Source organism: Lolium perenne, chromosome 6, assembly GCF_019359855.2.
Source record: "Lolium perenne isolate Kyuss_39 chromosome 6, Kyuss_2.0, whole genome shotgun sequence".
NCBI lineage: Eukaryota > Viridiplantae > Streptophyta > Magnoliopsida > Poales > Poaceae > Lolium > Lolium perenne.
The window spans coordinates 207,779,069-207,784,728 of NC_067249.2; the positions used below are offsets into that span (position 1 = coordinate 207,779,069).

At 39.7% G+C, this 5,660-nt stretch overlaps 1 long non-coding RNA gene across 1 annotated transcript; it reads right to left on the bottom strand.

Annotated features, from left to right (window-relative positions):
- Positions 1-1,131: 1,131 nt before the first annotated feature.
- On the bottom strand, positions 1,132-3,048 carry LOC127306261 (uncharacterized). Its single transcript, XR_011746762.1, has 4 exons — positions 2,673-3,048; positions 2,488-2,584; positions 2,246-2,322; positions 1,132-1,360 (listed from the first exon to the last, which is right to left on the bottom strand). It is a non-coding gene; the product is annotated as an uncharacterized lncRNA (long non-coding RNA).
- Positions 3,049-5,660: the final 2,612 nt, after the last annotated feature.

The following is a 5,660-nucleotide window of genomic DNA, read 5'->3' on the forward strand; positions in this document are numbered from 1 at the left end:
CTACCCTATGGAGTATGTACCTCCCCGGCACCGTGGCAGCTCACCTCCTCTAGAGCATGGCTCCACCGCCAAGCTAGGAGACCCATAGTGTCTTCCGGACGGGTCAGCCCCGAAGGCCTCCCGTTATACTATTGTCCAAACCATGACAACCCGGACTCGGGGGTAATCGTACCCTTGTATAGTTGTGCGGTGCCTCATGCTAAGAAGAACAAACGTCAAGTTAAGCCCCGTGCCCACGTTGGAGTAGCTATGGTTGCGCTGTTTAGTTGTTCCGGGCGAATACAAAGAACCATGTGTCGTTTTTCTCAAAAACCCAAGTCACACACACCTTCCTCTTTCCAACCATCTTTGTCAAGATCCTTTCCTCTCATAAACCATACGCTTGGGTAAGATTGCCTCACCCAAGGTTTTCATAAACATTTACAACAAGGTAAACCTTGAGGGGTTCCCAATCTAAAGTTTCATGAGTTGAACTAATACAACACTATGGCCGAGATGAGGGTCATCACGCCATTGAGGGTATGAAAAAGAGGTATTGGAGTGGATCATACTTGCTTGAGCTAAGCATGTATTATGACAACACAAGAGGAAATATACTTTCAGATTTGTGGTGCTATCTAACCCAATCAATAGATAGATAGGGATGAGAATTGACCAACACCAACACCATTAAGGGAAAACAGGCATACTCATCACAATTTGAGAATACACCAAAAACATGGTATTGATACATCTACACTAGAAGGGGGTGTAGTATGAATCTTGTCCCGAGGTGGAACATATTCAAGCTAAATATAGAAAGCAAGTTGGATAGCAATGGCCATGATACCATACACCCAACCAATTACCAAGACCTTGACAAGATAAAACTACTAGAGGTACCATGCTTGCATCCAAGCATAGATGACAACAATATGGAGATCATCACACATAGAACCAAGATGCTATTGATAGCACAAGATGACATCCAAAGAGACATCATATCAGAGATCAAAAGATGGCTTGCCTTGGCTTATTTGTCCCTGGACTTCTTCAACTTCATCAATATAAGAATCCCGTCAATATAAATAAAATCCTTGTCCGAACCACTTCTTCTTCTTCTCCCAATCGTTCGCATCTATCGTCGGAAAATATAAAAGGAACACAATCAATCACATTGCACCAATCATAACAAGCATGCAACATTCAACAATCAACAAGCAATAGCTAACCACCTTACTACGGGCTAACATACAAAGAACTTATAGATACTACAAAGCAACTAAAAGAGAACCCATTTTATTTACCTAGTAAAGGTATGAGAGTATCATAACTTAGCAATTGCCTCTCTCGGTATCACCATGGCACAACTAAGTATCCCCTGGTAGATAACATCATAAAGAGGACAAGTGCATTAGTTGGGCATTACAAACATTCATATTATTTTTTGAAGCATTTTTGGAAAAGCGGGAAATCATTCTCTCTATTTTGTAAAGCTTACACAACACTACACAAGAATAGGAAGTAAATGATATGCCACACCATTTGAAGACTTAAGCCAAACAATAGAACTAAGGTTAAGTTGCAGAGGTTTTGTTTTGCAAGAATAAAACATTGGTTGACCAATTTTTAAATAAAAGAGTGGGCAAAGGTTTAAAAATAAACCAAAGAGTTTTGGTTCAACAATCCATGTCACACATACACATTAGTAACAGTAAGAAATATGCATGAACAGAGACTAACACTATTTTTCCTAGATGGCCAGTACTAATACAAGACTAACCCAATTGGATTCACTCAAAAATATTAAACCTACAAATTTAGGAATTTGTTTGAATCTGGCTGTACAGAAAACAAGATCTGTAAGCCATAAATCGTAGAAAAATCCTAAAAATATGAGACCACTGGTATTTGAAAGATATTTAAACAGAGATGCATACACAATTGGATTTGGGTTCAAATAGTTTCTGAAACTCTCACAAATGGAGTAACAAGGTTACTGTATGTCTTTACAAATTTCTTTACAACTGGATTTTCATAACAGATAAATGTTTGAAACTTGTTGGAGATGATTAAGAAAACATACAGCAGTCCTACAAAGTTGGAATCACTCAATAAGGTTCAAAGATGGATTTTTGGTGATTTAAAAACTAACAGCCATGTCTGCAGAACACACAGAACAAGTTTAATTCACCACAAATCGTACATGATTCATAAAAATATGAGGTCAGTTGCATCTGAAAGGTATTGAAAAGGTGGTTCTTACCCAGTTTGTTTCATTCAAAAATTCGTTCCCAAGCTCCTGATTTAATTCGACCAAGTCAGATCTGACCAGATCTTGATCTGCGAACCATTTCAGTTTCATGAGGTCAATCGAAGTGAAACCACCGCCAAAATGAAGGTATTGAGGAGGGCTTTCACCCAAAGTTGAGTTTTCTCAAAAAGGTTTTGTAAAACGGAACAAATCTAACAAACAGTGAATCTGCATGTTTACAGAACTTTATTTACCGAGGCAAATATGTAACGAATTTGAGGGTGAAACCAACAGCAAGTTGTAGATCTTTTCAATACCTATCCGCGGAACTTTGAATCACTCGATTTGGCCCTGCACACGAGTTTTGGCAGATTTTACAAAATCGTATAGAATCTGAAACAACAAGATAGCAGAAATTACTGCAGGGATTTGGACGAACTTTGCTCAAGAACTTCAGATCTGAGGATAGCTCAAGCTTCTCCATGCTTGGACCAACATGCACCTGCATCAAGATCCAATCTTAGTAAGGGAGGAAGAAGAAGAGGAGAGAAAACCATCTAGGGTTGGGGAGAAGAAGGAGAGGGAGGCTCTCATGGTGAGGAGGAGCTTGAGGGAGAGGGAGAGCTTCATCTTGGTGGCTTGCCATGGCCATGGCCGGCCATGGGAGCAAGGGGAGCACCATTCCGTGGGGAAATGGAGGAGGAGAGTGTGAGGGAGTGGAGGAAATAGTAGGGAGTGAAAAGAAATGAGGCAAAGGAGAGGAGGTGTGGCCGGCCAAGCTCCTTATAAAGAGGGAGGATGGTGGCTGCCTCCTCATTGATTGGGTGGGTTGGGAGGCTACTCATTTATTGATTGGGGTAGTTGGGAGGCAAGTCTTGTAGAGGAAGAAAAATAGAGAGGAATGGCTGGCCGAAATTGCCATGCATAGACAATGGCCGGCTCCATCCTTGCCAAACATAAGTGAACAAACAAAGAGATGCACAACATCCATGTGTGTAGGCTAAGGCATGATGTTGAGGAGATGACGTCAATGAGTGACTTTAATGATGATAAGAATATGAGTGGATTCATATAGATAAAAAGAAGTGTGAGGTGATATGTACTCTAAGGATAATTCCCACCACTTTGGTTGTGACAAACATAAGATGAAAATAGATCCAAAGGTATAGTTGAAGAATAAAACTTTTTATTTGAATTCAAAATTGAAAAGATTGGCATTGACCACATGCAACAATGCATGAGCATGCCAAGGTAGATGGGTAATGTTGATTTGATGAAGTAAGAATGAAAAGAGAGAGGTATTAATAAACATTGGTGCCAATGTTGAGGAATGAAGCACTTTGATCAAGTGATCAACTTGGCCAAAAGATGATGGTGGTGATGGTGGTTTAGACAATTGTAGAGCAAGGCTAAGAGAGATGGTGAGTGAAATAACCATACTCACAAGGATGAATATGGTGGCATAAGCCATCAACATGAGGTCAAGATGATGATGGTAAACCATACAAGAGTGAGATGTGATGAATGAATGGAAGTTGTTAATTAGATCTGAACTTTACAGAGGTGGGTCTCCACCACTATGAGAGTTGATCAAAATGTTGGATAGGGTTTATATTGAACTTTCCTTTGAAAACATTTTGAAAGAGATCCAATGATTTTTAAAACAAAATGGGTCTACTTGCATAATAATGCCAAATAGATTTTTCCCTTGTGTTATCAAAAGGTGCAAGGATGGCACATGTACCAAAACCATGCACTTAAAAGAAGGAAGAAAATCAAATGCCTTTATAGAAAGTCTTTTTGGGTTGAAGGGAATGGGATGATACAAAATACCATCCACAATCTCTCTTGTTATTTGAAGAAAACATTTAAGGAGTTTTAATAACAAGGAGTGATTTTTTTGTGGCTAAAACCAGGGAAGAAAAACAATAGGGTTTTTGAGAAAGAAAACTAATTTAGGAAGGAGTGTTCTCAAGGGTAGATGGTGGCTACAAAATGTACCCATCATACCTACTCTTGGTTTTGTGGATATTAAAATTGGATTAAATAAACACAAGAGGTAAAAGAGGAAGAAGTGATCTGGTCTTTGAAACATTGGATAGGATACCAGATCAAGTGATTATAAGAGTTGCAAGTGGAGGATGTGACATGTAAGATGTGGAAGTTGTAGAGGGTGTTGTATAGAAGAGATCCATGCACTGAGGTCACCAAAAACAGTTGTGGGTGCTAAGAGATCAACTGCCAAAGTTGGAATCTTATAAGTAGGCACACTCATGTTGCCATCAGGAGGGAGGTTTGATGTAGTAAAAAGAAAAACAATTCTTCCTAAGCCACACATGTGTTTTATTTAGTGAGTTGCTTGTTTAACCACTAGAGGTGTTGTTATTAAGGGTAGCTCAAAACAAAACTCAACAAGCAAATCAAGACAATTTATCTACCAACAGATCAAGGCAATTCATCATAACAAACAGATCAAGGCAATTCATGTTAATTAGTCTATAGAAAATGTTTTTGTTCCCCCTAATTTTTGCACTTTGGATAATTAAACAAGCTTGCAAAAAGTTGGGGTGTTACAGATCTTCCACCCTTAAAATAATCTCGTCCCGAGATTACTAAGCATAGAACTAGAGGGGTTGTAAAGTTTAACTAAAGTTAGACTCCATTCTTTTGTAGATATGCCATTTTTGAGAAGGTCGTTGCTTCATCTTCTGGGAGACATGATGGATTCCTGCCAATGGTGAGCTTCATGAAGAGGTTGAATACTCCAAGCAGGTGTTAGAGTCCACGATTCAAGGAGAGTTAGCGCACTCCAGCGGTGCTTTAGCAGGGTTGAAAACTTTTTAGAGTTAACTTTAAATTTTAGTGGAAGACGAAGTCTTCCACCCTTAAAATTGTTCATAGGGGGGTTTAAAAACTCTAAGCTTCGGCCAAGGGTCTTGTCAGTGCTTTCGAAGAAGTGATCTTTCTCTCGTCTTGAGTTGAAGCATCTTCAGGGAGCGAGGTGCAGTCCACAGCTTCAAGGGAAGTTAGTGCATCCCAAATTCCCAACGGTGTTTTAGAAAGGTTTAAATTTTTAGGGTCAGCTCCAATTTTTAGTGGAAGACGAAGTCTTCCACCCTTAGGATTTTTCATCAGGTTTCGGAAAAACTTAGAGCTTCTGCCTTGTAGTCCTGTCTGGGCTTCTGAAGAAGTCGTCGATCTTCCGTATTCAGTTGAAGAATCTTCAGGAGACGATGTGTAGTCCACGACTTCAAGAGGCACTCACGGTGTTTATTAGACCATATAACGCGCGGTAAGTTAGTAAGTCGATGAAACGCCTGGTTGGTCTCCATATGAAGCAGCAACGAAGGCCGTCGAAGACAATCTTCAGCTTGAGGGTCAGTGTTGACTTATACCACTTAAGAAGTGAGTAGGTAAAATACACCTA